This window comes from Panthera pardus, unplaced genomic scaffold, assembly GCF_024362965.1.
Source record: "Panthera pardus isolate Hobbes unplaced genomic scaffold, ASM2436296v1 HiC_scaffold_16, whole genome shotgun sequence".
In the NCBI taxonomy this organism is placed as follows: Eukaryota; Metazoa; Chordata; class Mammalia; order Carnivora; family Felidae; genus Panthera; species Panthera pardus.
The window spans coordinates 124932533-124951133 of record NW_026526721.1 but is presented as its reverse complement, the minus strand read 5'-3'; positions in this window follow the sequence as shown (position 1 = coordinate 124951133).

Below are 18601 nucleotides of genomic sequence, written 5' to 3'. Positions count from 1 at the left end.
TTTCTCTGACTGATGTGTTTTGCTTAGCATAATACTCTGTAGCTCCATCCATGTTGTTGCAAATGGCAAGATTTCATTCTTTTTTGTGGTTGGATAATATTCTTGTGTGTGTGTGTGTGTGTGTGTGTGTGTGTGTGTGTGTGTATTTCACATCTTCTTTACCCATTTATCATTTGAAAGATACAGGCTATTTCCATAGTTTGGCTATTGTAGATAATGCTGCTATAAACATTGGGGTGCATGTATCCCTTTAAATTAGTATTTTTGTATTTTGTGTTTTGTATATTAGTATTTTGTACCTAGTAGTGCAGTTAGTGGATCATAGGTAGTTCTATTTTTAACTCTTTGAGGACTCTCTATACTGTTTTCCAGAGAGGCTGTACCAGTTTGCATTCCCACCAGCAGTGCAAGAGGGTTCCCATTTCTCCACATCCTCACCAACACCTGTTGTTTCTTGTGTTGTTGGTTTTAGCCATTCTGACAGGTGCAAGGTGATAGTTCATTGTAGTTTTGATTTGTATTTCCATGATGATCGGTGATGTTGAGTATCTTTTCATGTGTCAGTTTGCTGTCTGTACATCTTCTTTGGAAAAGTGTCTGTTCATGTCTTCTGCCCATTTGTTGATTGTTTCCTTCGCTGTGCACAAGTGTTTTATTTTGATGAAGTGTCAATAGGTTATTTTTGCTTTTGTTTCCCTTGCCTCAGGAGGTATATTTAGTAAGATATACCGATGTCAACTGCCTGTGTTCTCCTCTAGGATTTTTATGGTTTCAGGTCTCCCAGTATTTAATCCATTTTGAGTTTATTTTTGTGTGTGGTGTAAGAAAGTGGTCCAGCTTCATTCTTCTGCATGTTGCTGTTCAGTTTTCCCAACACCATTTGTTGAAGAGACTTTTTCCCATTGGATATTCTTCCCTGCTTTGTCAAAGATTAATTGATCATACAGTTGTGAGTTCATTTCTGGATTTTCTGTTCTGTTCTATTGATCTATGTGTCTATTTTTGTGCCAGTACCACACTGTTTAAATTACTGCAGCTTTGTAATATAACTTGCAGTCTAGAATTGTGATACCTCAAAAAAAAAAAAAAAAAAAAAAGAAAGAAAGAAAGGAAGAAAGAAAAGAAAAGCTTTCTTTTTCTTTTTCAAGTTTGCTTTGGCTATTTGGGGTCTTTTGTGGTTTCATACAAATTTTAGGATTGTTCTAGCTGTTGGTGGTATTTTGATAAGGATTGCATTAAATGTATGGATTGCTTTGGGTAGTGTAGACATTTTAACAATATTTGTTCTTCCAATCCATGAACATGGAATGTCTTTCTGTTTCTTTGTGTCTTCTTCAGTTTCTTTCATCAGGGTTTTATACTTTTCAGAATACAGGTCTTTCACTTCTTTGGTTAAGTTTACTCCTTGGTATCTTATGGATTCTGGTGCAATAATAAATGGTATTGATTCCTTAATTTCTCTTTCTGCTGCTTTATTATTAATCTATAGAAATGTAATAGATTTTTGTACGTTGCTTTTGTATCCTGTGACTTTACTGAATTCGTGTATCACTTCTAGCAATTTTTTGTCCTGCAGTCCTTCAGGTTTTTTTTTTTTTTTATATATATATATATATAGTTATCATGTCATCTGCAAATAATGAAAGTTTGGCTTATGGGATGCCTTTTATTTCTTTTTGTTGTCTGATTGCTATGACTAGGACTTCCATAATAATAATAATAATTGAATAATTATTATTCAATAATAGTGGTGAGAGTGGACATCTCTCTCTTCTTGCTGACTGTAGCGGAAAAGCTTTTAGGTTTTCCCATTATGGATGATATTAACTGTGGATTTTTCATGTATGGCCTTTATTATGTTGAGGTATGTTCCCTGTAAGCTTACCTTGTTGAAGGTTTTTATCATGAACGGATTTTGTACTTTGTCAAATGCTTTTTCTTCACTTATTGAAATGATCATATGATTCTTATCCTTTCTTTTATTATTGCGTTGTATCACATGGGTTGATTTGCAAATGTTGAACAACTCTTGCATCCCAATTGGTCATTGTGGATGATTCTTTTAGTGTATTGTTGGATTTGGTTTGCTGGTATTTTGTTGAGGATTTTTGCATCTATGTTGATCAGGGATACTCGCCTGTAGTTCTCTGTTTTAGTGGAGTCTTTATCTGGTTTTGGTATCAGGGCAATGCTAGCCTTATAGAATGAATTTGGAAGTTTCCCTTCCTTTTCTATTTTTTTTGGAATAATTTGAGAATAAGTATTAACTCTTCTTTAAATGTTTGTTTGGTAGAGTTTGCCTGCAAAGTCACCTGGCCTTGGACTTTGGTTTGTTGGGAGAATTTTTATTACTGATTCAGTTTCCTTGCTGGTTATTGGTCTGTTCAAGTTTTCTATTTCTTCCTGTTTCAGTTTTGGTAGTTTATATATTTCTAGGGACTTATCCATTTCTTTCAGTTTGTCCAATTTGTTGGCTGTAGATTTTCATAATAAATTACCTGTTTTATGTTAGCAATTTGGCAGTGGAGTTGGGTCTTAAACCCAGGCCTGTCTCTCTTCTAGAGTTTTGGCCTTTATTCCCTTCCCTTGCCTTCACCTAAACTTTCCCTTCACTCTGGTTATCTGGATTTCCCTGGAGGATTCTGGATATTTTCTTTTGAGGGTGTCCTCTTTCATTTATAGCTCTCTGCTTCAGAGAACACCTGGCCTGGTCAACGTTAATGCCTTGCAGCTACTACCCCTGGTCCCATGTGTTGCCCTTTTTCAGATTCTGGGTGCTTTGTAACTGTGGCTTTACCAGGTTGAGTCTGAGAATAGCTGTTGCATCATTCACACCATTCACATCATCTTAGGATCTTTTCTTAAGCCATGCCCAAACTTCTTAAAAACTCTATCTACGTTCAGAGTCTGGTGAAGTCCAGCTGATGCATGCTCCCAGCACTGTGCCTTCTGGTCCCTATTCATCCCCCCATTCTTTCTTGCACACTCCCAGAATGTGTCTGTGTGAAGAGATTGCTTTACATTTATACTGTAAAATCCATGTTTAAATGTTGGGACAAAATATTCCATGGTAAGAGATACAGATGCTTTATAAAAGATTTTTGGGAACCACTTATGTCAGAAACAGCTTAAAACATGTAGGTTGTGTGGGTGGCAAAGAATGCAAATTTCAAATAATACCTATCCAGCAGCTACTGTGGGAAACACCTAACTGGAGGGAAGATGTCTCTAGGAGTTGAGAAGAAAGCTACTTTCATTGAAGAATAGCATGAGTCATGGAATTTTCACACTTCAGCAGCATAATTTTTCCTCTTTCTCTGCTTCTGCCAAATGAAAGAAAGAGAAGAAGAATGAGAGGGAAGTAGAGAGGACACAATTCTCCATCCTTCTGATGGTTCCTTCTCATGGCTGACAAAGAAGCCTCAATTGCAGAGAAGTTACCAGCAACTATAGGACCTGGATTAGAGAGGCATTTGATGTTACACTGTTCTATATTCTTAGGGATGTTTCCCAGGCCTTAATGGGACTTGACACCATGGTAAAATATAAGGTGAATTATAAAGGGGCTGCCAGTATATCTTCTGTGGTTGTAGCTTTACCACCCCTTCCTCAAGTGTAGTCACCTGGTTTTACCTAAGGACTCTGTGCTGCTTATACCCTTGGCTTTGTCCACCCGCAACAGGAAGTATATAAGAACCTTCAGGTTAGGTCATACATTTTCTTTATGATCTTCTTGGTCTGTGCATCTTCTGTGTGATGACCAACAGTTCTGACTTGCTGCCTGTTTTGATCTCCTGCTTGTTCCTTAATCCCTGCTGGACATATCTGGATCTCTATTTGCTTTGACCTCCAGTGCTCATTGCAGTGCCAAGGGTCAGGCTCTGCCTTAGTCAATGGCAGAGTTGACCCAGAAATGCACTGGAAGACATTGGAATTGATTTATTAACTATTTTAAGCAATGATCATGCCACCAATATGTGCTATATTCAGCTCTTCATTATGTGTACTTAAATAAAGGAGAATGGAAAATTTGTTGTCCAGTTCTTGATCTCAGTAAGACTTGTGATAAAAGTACCCTACTAGAGGATGTTAAGAGGCCAAAGACCAGCCTTTTGAATAATTCATTACACAACCAGTATTTGGAAATGTGGTTGACATTGTTTTCACCTCCTGTCCAAGACACTTCCTCCACATACCCCTTCCAGCCAGTGCTTTCTTCTATGTTCTTCATGTCTTCAGTCTTTCCTCTATTGTATACCCACAGGTCAGAGTAACTAAAATACTTTACCCCCAATTATCCCTCATGAACATCAGCTTCTGGATGTCCCTGCTTAAGGGATGGGGCTGAGCTTTCCAGGCTGTGACCAGGCCTTGTTGTGTGTCCAAATAGATGCAATTTCTGGTATAGACACCCAGGCCCCAAGAGCTTCAAGGAACCTCAGGATTTCACTAGGTCCTGCTGTTTGTTCTTCTGCATCCATGGGCTCCAAGACTTTTTTTTTTTTTTTTAACAGAATGAAGCCCAGGAGGTTGAGTGACTTGTTCAGTTGAGCAGGGCACGGTATGGGCAGGGCTTGGAGGTTCTCTCCAAAGGAGGCTCAATGCTCACACATCACAAATTCATAGTTACTAGGGTGTCTGTGTTCTCCTACATTCAGTGCTTTGGGACTTACCATCAGGATTCTGCCTCTGGCAAATGCCATCAACAGATGAAAGGGGTCCCATTTGTCCTGACGTCAATCTCAAAGCATTAGGAATACTCTGAAGGTGCCAGCTTTCTTCATGAGATCTGTGGAATCTCTTGGAGTCACTGCTGTGGTCTGGCCAGTTGTATTCACCTACCATAACATATAAATTCTACCACTCCTACCTTCCTGCCTTGGTTCTGCAATTACTGTTTGTGGTCCAAATGTCTATTCTCAACTCAGCAAATTCAGATCTGACAGGTCTGGCTCAAGCTCTACCTGAGAATGTCTCCCCAAACAGGTTAGGCTGCACTGTTTACTCCTAGCTCCAAATTCCTGTAGCATATTAGTCTGTGCTGTAGGATCAATATGCTGGGTGAGAGGGTTCTGGGGGAGCAAAGGAAAGGGCCACTAGTTTCCTTCTGCTGCTGTAACAAATTACTACAAACTTAGAAGCTTAAAACAACACAAATTTATTCTATTAGAGTTCTGGAGGTTGAAATTCTAAAATCTAGGTAGTGCCAGGGCAGGAGGCCTCAGTGGAGAACCTATTTCCAGTTTGGAGGCCACCTGTAGAGGGAATCCTGAATTTGATGAATTTTTCCTTCCAAAGAGTTGAGTTTTATGTTTATTTTATTTTTGTTTTATTTTATTTTTGAGAGAGAGAGCGAGAGAGAGCGAGCGCTAGTGGGGGCGGGGCAGAGAGAGAAGGAGACAGAGAAACTGAAGTAGGCTCCAGGCTCTGAGCTGCCAGCAGGGAGTCTGATGCAGGGCTCAAACTTACTGACGGTAAGATCACGACCTGAGCAGAAGTCGGACACCCAACTGACTGAGCCACCCAGGTGCCCCCAAAGAGTTGAGTTTTAAATTGGAAGTCAGTAGTACCTTGAACTGACAGGTGTAATTTTTCCCTCCTGAATAAAGTAGGAAGTAGGCTCAGAATCCAGGTTAAAATATAGATTAATGAAGGAGGTTACAGGATTATATGCCTGATTTCCTTTATTGTTGTGACTTTGAAAAAAATCTGCTACGTGCATACTTTCAAACTGCCCTTTAGAGAGATTGTACTAATTAGTGCTTTCGGTAGTTATAAGTACCTCTTTTTATTGGACCCTTGGCAATAATAACCACTGTTATTTTTTGAAACTTAAGAGGGGAAAGTGATACTTCATTGTTGCTATAATTAGCATTTACTGAATTACAAGTAAAGTTAAATCTTTCTTTCATAGATATTTGAAATATTTTTGAGTATGATGTGTATTTCCTAGGTTCTCTTCTCTGTTTCTAGAAAACTTCGTTTATGTCTTTGTTAATGTCAGGAGGACTCGTTTTCCAAATTCTGCTCTCTTCCTCTTCCTTGGCAATAGGATCATAGCACTGCACACAGGTGCCGCCGTGAACTACATTTCCCAGGTTCCTTACAAATAGATGTGGAGATGTGGTTAACCTCTCTCCAATGCATGTGAGTGGAAGTGATATGTGCCACGTCCAAGTCTGGTCCATGAGAGCTCCCATAGAACAGCAACCAGAATATCATGGCAGCCACATAATGAAGATGGTGGACTCTCTTGTCAGTATGGTGGGGGACCCTGTGTCTGGGACTATTGCACAAGCAAGATTTAGCTTCCATTTTATTTGAGCCATTGCAGTTTACTTTGCCTTACACAGTGCTAACACATTTGCATCTTTTATTTATTATTTATTTTAAATCAAGTTCTTTTACCTCATTGAACTGTGAATAGAGTCCTGGTTTAGTCATTTTTGTAGCCCTATGGCACAGAGTAGGTTTTCAATAAATATAAATGAAATTAAATGAGTGAATGAATGAGTTGAATGTTTACTTGAAAAGACTCTTGCTGCTTCTCCTAGTTCAGTTCTCAGAGACATTGTTTGTTCTATTACCAAGGAAAAAATGGGACACCACACATGTGAATTATGTGTTAATACTCAAGCCGATTCCAGGACATATTTCCATATTTGTAAAATGTGATCTATTTTCTTATCTGGTAAGTCAGAAATCACAAGCTGCTTATTGTATAGTTTCCTGACTTCCCACGTGATGAAGAAGAAAATAGGTATGGAATAATTGTTTATTGTGGTATGACCATTACCACTTCAAACTGAGTTCATGTGAAACTTTAGGCCACCTGTCTGGAGAAGAGTAATTTTTTATCCCACACTAGAAGTTAAATGGGCCCACTGAGATCCAAAAAGCTTAACAAATCCTCTGCTTTGTCACAGTGAAGACCTTTGCCTAGTGCAAGGTCTTATCCTGCAGATTGCTTGGGGCCAGAAGATAGCCTGGTTAATCTAAACTGCTCCTACATTCCTACAGTGTTCACTGAACTGGGTTTTTTGTCTGTGAATAAAATGGACCAGATTTGGGTTGGTTGCCATGGTGACTGTATCAAGAGCCTCTGGGCTCTCTATCTTCCTCTGCTGACAGCTCCCATGCAATGAACCCCCTGTGGGGCGTGGGTGCCTCCATCTACAACCTTATAGAATTACCTACCTAGGAATGTAAAGTTTATTATAAAGAGACTGGCCAGTTTGTAAGAGAAACAAGTCCCTGGTTGCCCCTTTTGGGACTGGCTGTTTGATTGTACGTGGCTTGCCTACATTATGACCTTAGGAACTCTCATTAATTAGGATTTCCAATGGAAATCCCTCTGGACCAGGGATGGTGGCCTTTAACCCCCCTCATCTTCTTTAGCCAGGACCAAAGCTTTCTGAGTTCGGAATTTGTTATTCCTGAGTAGGTTTGGAATTATAATTCTAGCTACATGGAGGCAAATTCCTTCTTCTTGAACTTGAAGGCAACATTTCTGCATCTGTCCCAGGGTAAGAAATATGGCTTGGTTCATTGGCTCCTTTCCAGGGTCAACCTGCTACTTACCAAAGACATTCTGAAGGGGCATCTGGAGCTCTTGGCTCAACCTTCTTGCCCTGATGGATGGCCTCACTCAAAGTGATGGTCTAAGGAAGGTGGAATTGACACTGCTTATCTAGGTTAAAGTGTCAAAAGCAACCTATTTCCTTTTCCAAATAATAGCCTTGTTTCTATATACCTGAATATCTATATAGCATTAATTAAATAGTGACCATTTATGGGCCACAGGCTATCTCAAATTCAATTCTCTTTTGCACCTGGAACCCCAAACTTTGTATGTTCAAGACTATAAACCTGGCCACATCTGGTCTGGATCACTTCAGTAACAACCTAACTGGTTCATCCAGGTCCACTCTTACCCCTCCAATCCATTCTCCACTTAGCAGCCAGAGGGGCTTCTTAAAATTCATGTCTGATCATGTAACAGACTGGAAGCCTCCCAGTGACTTCCTCTGCTCTTGGTATAAGGATGTGGCTGGCAGGGCCCTGACTGCCTTCACAGTTTGTGTTGCACACTATCCCTTTGTTTTCTGTGCTGCCGCCACACCAGCCTGCTTTTGCTTAATCCCTGCACTGGGTTCACTTCTGCCACAGGATCTTTACCCAGGCTTCCCCCTGCTTGGTTTCTCTTCTTCTTTCTTCATCGCCTTGGCTTTTAGACATCTTTCAGATCTCAGCCTAAGTGCTACTTTTTTGGGAGGATGCCTTTCCTGACTCCCTAGACCAGGCCAGGTTTCCCTATTAGGTGCTCTCATGGCATTAAGGGATACATGTTTCCTTCACAGCACTCTGTAGGTAATTACACATGAATTTGTGTGATTATTTCCTTGCTAGACTATGAGGTCCACAAGAACAGGGTCTGGCTCTGCGGTTGTTCATCATTATATCTCTGTACCTTGCCAGGAATACAGAGGAGCTCAATAAATGTTTATTGAGTGAATGCATGAATCCTTATAATCTGTGGAAAAGTATGGATTATTATGGTTATTTTACAGATGAACAAATTTAGGGCAAAATCTCTCAATATCTACTGATGGCTCATTAAAAGTTCCCAAAAGTTTAAAATCTGATGTTAAATCCCAAGGACTAATGCTTAATAATTGCTATTTCCATTCCGTGTGTGAGATTCAGAGAGATTCAGAGGAATTCAGGGGTCTCTGAAATGCAGTCATAGCTGCTGCCAGAGATTGGGAGCATTTGGAAATATGCAGAAGGAGGACATCAGAGCTTATGGAGGTCTAACCTTCTACTCTTGAAAGCATACATTTCAACCTGACACCTCTAACCCAATCCAGCATCTCATTATGTAAATACATCTCCCTCATTCATCTGTATCCTCCAGTCCTGCCAACTCAAAAATTTCTGGTGAGGGCAGGTAACCCTCCTCTGACATCCCATGGTGGACTGTGGTTATTGCTGTTTGCGTCCTTCGTGGTGTGTTCATTACAATTAATTTTTCGTGATGTTTTTAATTGTTTTTGTGACTCTCCTATTCTGCAAACTTCCCTTTTCACACTCACATCTCTGTGACTCAGCTCCTGGCATCCAGTGCCTGGCATGGATTTTAGTGGTTCTTTACCCCAGCTGCACATCAGAATTGCACAGGTGATTGTTAATGCATCGCAGTGCCTGAGCTCTGAGTCCATTGCTTTGGGGTAGGGCCCAGACCTCAGCAATTTTTCAGATCTTGCAGATGATTGTGATGTGTAGCCAAGTTTGTGACTATCTGGGTTAGTTGCTCAACAAACATTTATTGAAGTAAACTAACTAGAATCATCTTTCTCTGAGTGTATATGAATGAATATATGGATGTGGGGAGTGTTGGGTCTAGGGAAGAATTGATTTCGGCACTGGCAAACCTCTGTGCTATTCTTTTCTCTTCCAGTGAACCTTGTGGATTCTGAGGATCTGGATAGACTTGAGGGGTTGGAGGGCTTCCAGGGACAAAGATGAGGGATGTCATGATTGTTCACAGAGACCTATTCCCCAGCTCCAATTCTGGGCTGAGCACAGGGGAGCAAGTCAGCAATTTATCTGCTTTCTACTGCCAAATGTAGTAACAAGAACATTTTTTTTTCCTGATTCTGCATGCGATTTGGAGGTCCAAGTCAATTAAATTTGTTAGGTTTTGCAGCTGATGCATTGATTTTTAAAATTCACTTATTAATTCATTTACTCCCTCAATAAGTATTGATTGATTATGGGTGTAACATAATGCCAGCTCTGTGGTTCACATGAAGGAAATGTGATACAGGTGCCCTGAGGAGCTTAAAATGTAGCTGGGTAGATAGTATATGCACATATACAGCAGCTATACATTTTACCATTAAGAGGGCAGGCTTTGAGCCAGGCAACCTGGTTGATTGCGTGTCCCGCTATTTATTAGTTGTGGACCCTGGGAACGTTACTTTACCTCTCTAAGCCTTAGTTTCTTCATATGAACATTTATCTTCTGTGAATGATAATGAAAACTGTATCATAGGGGTGCTGTGAGGATTAAATGAGGTCATTCTTGTAAAGCAGTTAGCATAGTGACTGGCACATAGTAAAAATTCAAGTAAGTGTTATTAGCTGCTATTATAGGAAAGATAGCCACCTGGGTTAGCTAGTGAGCAGGATTGCGAATAAAAGATATACAGGAACTTAGAGAAGGTAGAGATCAATGTGGTTGTGGGGAGATGGGAAAGAAAGTCTCAGGAAGGTAGAAACTGAGCTGATTTGGAGGATGGGTGTGATCTGGAACTGTGGCAGTGGTGAGAAGCAAAGACATGCTGGGTGTGTGGGGCGGGGGAGGGTGGGAGGTCTGGCTAGGGGTGAGAGCACTTGCTATTTGAAATGTGGCAAAACAGTTCATTATTGGCCTGCACCCTCACCTCTGCTCCAGAAATGCTTGGGAGGCTGATATATTAATTGGTTATACCCGCTAGTCCCCTTCTAACCCCATATTCAGCAAGTGTGGTGATTTATCGTTATGGACCAAACGTTCCAAAATGCCAGTTGCAGAGCTGGGAAGGCTAAATTTAGCATAACAGTCCTGGGTGTTTAGAACTTCAAGTGAAATTCTAGATTCTGAGATCAGGTTAAGACCACTTTGGCCCTTTAACTGCAGTTAACATTTCCCTTGAAAAATTCCAACCTTTAAAAGCCTCTATTTGACAACTAGCTTGCCAATATTTATGTTCCACTCCATTAGCATCACCAGGGCTGACTCTCCACTTTCAAAGATATGCATTCGGCTGGAAGAAATCACTGCTGTTTGCTCATTTCACAATGCTCATACAAATATAGGTGCGCGCACGCGTGCGTACACACACACACACACACACACACACACACACACACACACAACATGCCCCTGGTCTATGTGTATATGTATTTGGTCCTCTGGGAAAGTTGTCCTGAATGTCTTCTCTGTGTTTGACTTCATCTGTCCTTATTTCCTTTAAGTCTTTCTTTTTCTTTATTGGCTATGAGTCTTCTGGAGAACTGAATGGCAATGTATTCTTATGCTCTAATATTTGGTTCAAAGGTTAATTATTTTAAATACATTTTGCTATCATAAGATCCCTAATAAGTATCCCATGGATTTCGGGGTTAGGACTGCTAGAATTGCCTTGTGCCTCAGAGATACGGACATGGACTTTGAGGACTATGAAGGAAAAGAAAACAATAAGAACTTCATTTTAACCCAGATCCATAGACTGTTGATAAAAAAAAGTCCACTCTAAGAAACGGGAACCTTCTTGGACTGTTGTTGGGAATGCAAACTGTTGCAGCCACTCTGGAAAACAGTGTGGAGGTTCCTCAAAAAATTAAAAATAGATATACCCTATGACCCAGCAATAGCACTGCTAGGAATTTACCCAAGGGATACAGGAGTGCTGATGCATAGGGGCACTTGCACCCCAATTTTATGGCAGCACTTTCAACAACAGCCAAATTATGGAAAGAGCCTAAATGTCAATCAAGTGACGAATGGATAAACAAGATGTGGTTTACATACACAATGGAATACTACTTGGCATTGAGGAAGAATGAAATATGGTCTTTTGCAGCAACGTGGATGGAACTGGAGAGTGTTATGCTAAGTGAAATAAGTCATACAGAGAAAGACAGATACCATATGTTTTCACTCTTAAGTGGATCCTGAGAAACGTAATAGAAGACCAGCAGGGAGGAGAAGGGGGAAAAAAGTTATAGAGAGGGAAGGAGGCAAACCATAAGAACCTCTTAAATACTGAGAACAAACTGAGGGTTGATGGGGGGTGGGGGAGAGGGGAAAGTGGGTGATGGGCATTGAGGAGGGCACCTGTTGGGATGAGCACTGGGTGTTGTATGGGAAAAAAATCACTGACCTAGTGAAATGTATATTTTTCTGATGGGCTCTGAATTAGTAGAAAGAGCAAACCCAAAGTCATATTTGGTGGCATATGGTGACATTGGTGACATTTGGTGACATTGTCCACTATATTACGATATGCCACCAAATATGATTTTGGGTTTGCTCTTTCTACTAATTCAGAGCCCATCAGAAAATATGCATTTCACTAGGTCAGTGATTTTTTTGAAGTTTATTTATTTATTTATTTTGCGGGGGGGGGGGGAGGGCGAGTGGGGAGGGACAGAGAGGGGGAGAGATAGAACCCCAAGCAGGCTCTGTGCTAACAACACAGAGCCCAATGTGGGGCTCAGCCTCACAAACCAAACCATGAGGTCATGACCTGAGTCAAAATCAAGGGTCAGACACTTAACCAACTGAGATACCCAGGTGCCTCACTAGGTCATTGATTCTTGATCCTTTTTAGGGGTATATGTGAATGGGTGGGTAGTCTGCAGGAATGTGATAGAAGCTATAGATGCCTTCTCCAGAAAAATGCACATAAACATGTTACACACGTTTTCCGCATACGGTTTATTTTGCTGCATTGCAAACATATCTTTCACATAGTTAGAATGTTAAAGCAATACTTAAAAAGTCTTTGTGATCCTCTTAATCTCAATTTGCATGCAAAAATTTATAGCCATTTCCTGAAAAACCTTAGTAAGTCATAATGTGCAAATAAAAATAAAATGTAATTTAGTTCAAAAGTGAGTTTCATAAGGGGCACCTGGGTGGCTCAGTCGGTTCAGCGTCCAACTTTGGCTCAGGTCATGATCTCTCAGTTCTTGTGTTTGAGCCTCACTTTGGGCTCACAGCTGTCAGCCTGTTAGGGCAGAGCCTGCTTCAGATCTTCTGTCTTCCTTTCTTTGCCCCTCCCCCACTTGCGCTCTTCCCGAAATAAATAAATATTTAAAAAAGTGAGTTTCATAAGATTGCTGTTGCTTGGTTAGAACAAGAGATTAAAATTATAGAGTGTTTTTTTTTTTACATGATAATGCAAATATCTTTCACATCCAATCAGTTTAGACTTGTCGCTTTAGTAGTAACAAAGAGCAAATTCTACTTACTGTAGTATTTGCTAACAGAAGAGTTAGAGTTTTCGGAGGTTATTCTGATGGATGAGGATAGGCTTACATCAAGGAATACAAAATTCTCTAAAAACACTTTGAGTTGAAATCATGTAATACTATTTTATTTGTCTTCAATTTAATGAGATCAACTTTGTCAATGCCTGAATCATTAATGTTGTCTTTGTCATATGAAAGAATCAGGACCATGCATTTTAATTTTAAAGTCACCCAACAGAAATATTCTTCAAGGTTTTTTTGTCTGCCCATTGGAACCTGCACAAGAACCAGCAAAGCCTTTTCAATCTTGGCTCTGACTTCCAGATGCCCTTTCTCCAACAATTCAAGGAGCACACAGCTGTCTTTCTCCAGACACTTCTCCACAATGGTAGCCTGGTCAGGAGACTAAGTTTTTTCAACAGCATCCGTAATGGAATCTGCTGGACCTTGAGTCAAGAGTTATGGCTCATTCAGGTGGTCCAAGATGTCACTCAAGTCCCTCAAGTCATGAGTGGAACTCTTTGTCAAATCAGTCCGAGAATGGACTTTTCTAGTCATTTAAGCAAGGTAAAACTTTCTGCCTGAAGTTAATTAATTGCTTCAACACCTGTACTTTAGAAAGCCAGTGAACTCCAGCATTTCTTTCTTTTTTAAATTGAAGTGTAATTGATATATGATATTACACTTGACTCTTGAACAACATGGGGGCTGTGGGGTGCTGACCCCTGTGCAGTTGAAAATCTGTGTATAACTTTTGACTTCCTGAAAACTTAGTTACTAATAACCTACTATTGACTGGAAGCCTTATGTTAATAACAGAAACTGTTGATTAACACATATTTTATATGTTATATGTATTATACATATATACACATAACATGTTGTATGTATATATATATATAATACATATAACATGTCATATGTATTATATATTATATTCTTACAATGAAGTTACCTAGAATGAAGAAAATGTTATTAAGAAAGTTACAAGGAAGAGGAAGTTACATTTATAGTACTTTACTATAAAAAATCCTTGTATAAATGGACCTTTGCAGTTTAAACCCATGTTCAAGGGTCAAATGTTTATTAGTTTCAGGTGTACAGCATAGTGATTTGACATTTGTATGCACTGTGAAACAACCACCACAATAAATCTAGTTACCATCTGTCATCATACAAAGTTAACACAATGTTATTAACTACATTTACCATGCTGTACATTATATCCCATTGACTTATTTGTTTTATAACTGGAAATTTGTACCTCTTGACCCCTTTCACCCATTTCATCCCTCCCAACCCCACTCCCTCTGGCAATTGCTAATCTGTTCTCTGTATCTATGAGTCTAGGTTTTATTATGTTTTGTTTGTTTTGTGTTTTGTAGATTCCACATGTAAGCGAAATCGTACGGTATTTGTCTTTCTTTGTCTCACAAAGTTCACTTAGCATAACAGCCTCTAGATCCATTCATGTTGTTGCAAATGAAAAGATTTCATTCTATTTCATTGGCTGACCGGTATTCCATTGTATGTATATACCACATCTTCTTCATCCATTCATCCATTGATGGACACCTAGGTTGTTTCCATATCATGGCTATTATAAATAATGCTGCAATGAACATAGAGATGCATATCTTTTCCTATTAGTGTTTTTGTTTTCTTCAGACAGAAACCCAGTAGTGGAATTGCTGATCACATGGTAGTCCCATTTTAAATTTTTTTGAGGAAACTCCATACTCTTTTTCATAATGACAGCCAATTTAAACCTCCACCAACAGTGTACAGGGGTGCCCTTTTCTCCATATTCTCGCTACCATTTGTCTCTTTTCTTTTTGATAGTAAACATTGTAACAGGTGTAAGATGATATTTCATTGTAGTTTTCGTTTGCATTTCCCTGATGATTAGTGATATTGACCAGCTTTTCACCTGCTTGTTGGCCATATGTACATCTTTGGAAGAATGTGTATTCAGATCCTCTTTCCATTTTTAAATGGGATTTTTTTTTATTATTGAGTTTTATGAGTTCTTTATATATTTTGAATACTAACCCCTTATTGAATATATGATTTGCAAATATCTTCTCCCATTTATCAGGTTGCCTTTTCATTTTGTTGATGGTTTCCTTGAATGTGTAGAAACTTTTTGGTTTGATGTAGCCCCATTTGTTAATTTTGGTTTTTGTTTCCCATGCTTTTGGAATCAGGTTAAAAAAAATCACCAAAATCAATGTAAAGGAGCTTACTGTCTATGTTTTCTTCTAAGGTTGTATGGTTTCAGGTCTTATGATTAAGTCTTCAATCCATTTGGAGTTGATTTTTATAGATAGTGTAACATAGTGGTCAAGTTACACCAGCACTTTTGCTGGAGCTGTCCAATTTTCCCAGCACGATTTACTAAAGAGATTGTTCTTTCCCCATTGTATATTCTTGCCTCCTTTTTAAAAAATTAATTGACCATATATATATTGGCTTACTTTTGTGTTCTCTATCCTATTCCATTGATCTTTGTGTTTGTTTGTGTGCCACTACCATATTATTTTGATTACTGTAGCTTTGTAGTATAGTTTGAAATCAAGGAGCATGATACCTCTGGCTTTGCTCTCCCTTCTCAAGATTGTTTTGGCTATTCAGGGGTTTTTGAGGTTACATATACATTTTAGAATTATTTTATCTAGTTCAGTGAAAAATGCTGCTGAAATTTTGATAGGTATTACATAGAATCTCTAGATTGTTTTTTTTAATATGAAATTTATTGTCAAATTGGTTTCCATACAACACCCAGTGCTCATCCCAACAGGTGCTCTCCTCAATGCCCATCACCCACTTTCCCCTCCCTCCCACCCCCCATCAACCCTCAGTTTGTTCTCAGTATTTAAGAGTCTTTTATGGCTTGGCTCCCTCCCTCTTTAACTTTTTTTTTCCCCTCCCCTCCCCCATGGTCTTCTGTTAAGTTTCTCAGGATCCACACAAGAGTGAAAACATATGGTATCTGTCTTTCTCTGTATGACTTATTTCACTTAGCATAACACTCTCCAGTTCCATCCACGTTACTGCAAAAGACCATATTTCATTCTTCCTCAATGCCAAGTAGTATTCCATTGTGTATGTAAACCACATCTTGTTTATCCATTCATCACTTGACGGACATTTAGGCTCTTTCCATAATTTGGCTATTGTTGAAAGTGCTGCTATAAACATTGGGGTACAAGTGCCCCTATGCATCAGCGTTCCTGTATCCCTTGGGTAAATTCCTAGCAGTGCTATTGCTGGGTCATAGGGTATATCTATTTTTAATTTTTTGAGGAACCTCCACACTGTTTTCCAGAGTGGCTGCAACAGTTTGCATTCCCAAAAACAGTGCAAGAGGGTTCCCGTTTCTCCACATCCTCTCCAGCATCTGTAGTCTCCTGATTTGTTCATTTTAGCCACTCTGACTGGCGTGAGGTTATATCTCGGTGTGGTTTTGATTTGTATTTCCCTGATGAGGAGTGACGTTGAGCATCTTTTCATGTGCCTGTTGGCCATCTGGATGTCTTCTTTAGAGAAGTGTCTATTCATGTTTTCTGCCCATTTCTTCACTGGATTATTTGTTTTTCGGGTGTGGAGTTTGGTGAGTTCTTTATAGATTTTGGATACTGGCCCTTTGTCCGATATGTCATTTGCAAACATCTTTTCCCATTCCATCAGTTGCCTTTTAGTTTTGTTGATTGTTTCCTTTGCAGTGCAGAAGCTTTTTATCTTCATGAGATCCCAATAGTTCATTTTTGCTTTTAATTCCCTTGCCTTTGGAGATGTGTCAAGTAAGAAATTGCTGTGGCTGAGGTCAGAGAGGTTTTTTCCTGCTTTCTCCTCTAGGGTTTTGATGGTTTCCTGTCTCACGTTCAGGTCCTTTATCCATTTTGAGTTTATTTGTGTTAATGGTTTAAGAAAGTGGTCTAGTTTCGTTCTTCTGCATGTTGCTGTCCAGTTCTCCCAGCACCATTTGTTAAAGAGACTGTCTTTTTTCCATTGGATATTCTTTCCTGCTTTGTCAAAGATTAGTTGGCCACACTTTTATGGGTCCAATTCTGGAGTCTCTGTTCTATTCCCTTGGTCTATGTGTCTGTTTTTGTGCCAATACCATGCTGTCTTGATGATTACAGCTTTGTAGTACAGGTTAAAGCCTGGGATTGTGATGCCTCCTGCTTTGGTCTTCTTCTTCAAAATTACTTTGGCTATTCGGTGTCTTTTGTGGTTCCATACAAATTTTAGGATTACTTGTTCTAGCTTCGAGAAGAATGCTGGTGTAATTTTGATTGGGATTGCATTGAATGTGTAGATAGCTTTGGGTAATATTGACATTTTAACAATATTTATTCTTCCAATCCATAAGCACGGAATGTTTTTCCATTTCTTTGTGTCTTCTTCAATTTCCTTCATAAGCTTTCTATAGTTTTCAGCATACAGACCTTTGACATCTTTGGTTAGGCTTATTCCTAGGTATTTTATGATTCTTGGTGTAGTTGTCAATGGGATGAGTTTCTTCATTTGTCTTTCTGTTACTTCATTGTTAGTGTATAAGAATGCAACTGAATTCTGTACATTAATTTTGTATCCTGAGACTTTGCTGAATTCATGTATCAGTTCTAGCAGACTTTTGGTGGAGTCTGTCGGGTTTTCCATGTATAATATCATGTCATCTGCAAAAAGTGAAAACTTGACTTCATCTTTGCCAATTTTGATGCCTTTGATTTCCTTTTGTTGTCTGATTGCTGTTGCTAGAACTTCCAACACTATGTTAAACAACAGCAGTGAGAGTGGACATCCCTGTCATGTTCCTGATCTCAGGGGGAAAGCTCTCAGTTTTTCCCCATTGAGGATGATATTAGCTGTGGGCTTTTCATAAATGGCTTTTATGATGTTTAACTATGTTCCTTCTATCCCAATTTTCTCGGGGCAGGGTTTTATTAAGAAAGATGCTGAATTTTGTCAAATGCCTTTTCTGCATCGATTGACAGGATCATATGGTTCTTATCTTTTCTTTTATTAATGTGATGTATCACACTGATTGATTTGCGAATGTTGAACCAGCCCTGCAGCCCAGGAATGAATTCTATTTGATCATGGTGAATAATTCTTTTTATATGGTGTTGAATTCGATTTGCTAGTATCTTGTTGAGAATTTTTGTATCCACATTCATCAGGGATATTGGCCTGTAGTTCTCTTTTTTTGCTGGGTCTCTGTCTGGTTTAGGAAGCAAAGTAATGCTGGCTTAATAGAATGAGTCTGGAAGTTTTCCTTCCCTTTCTATTTTTTGAACAGCTGGAGAAGGATAGGTATTATCTCTGCTTTAAATATCTGGTAGAATTCCCCAGGGAAGCCATCTGGTCCTGGACTCTTATTTGTTGGGAGATTTTTGATAACTGATTCAATTTCTTCGCTGGTTATGGGTCTGTTCAAGTTTTCTATTTCTTCCTGTTTGAGTTTTGGAAGTGTGTGGTGTTAGGAATTTGTCCATTTCTTCCAGGTTGTCCAGTTTGTTGGCATATAATTTTTCACAGTATTCCCTGATAATTGCTTGTATTTCTGAGGGAT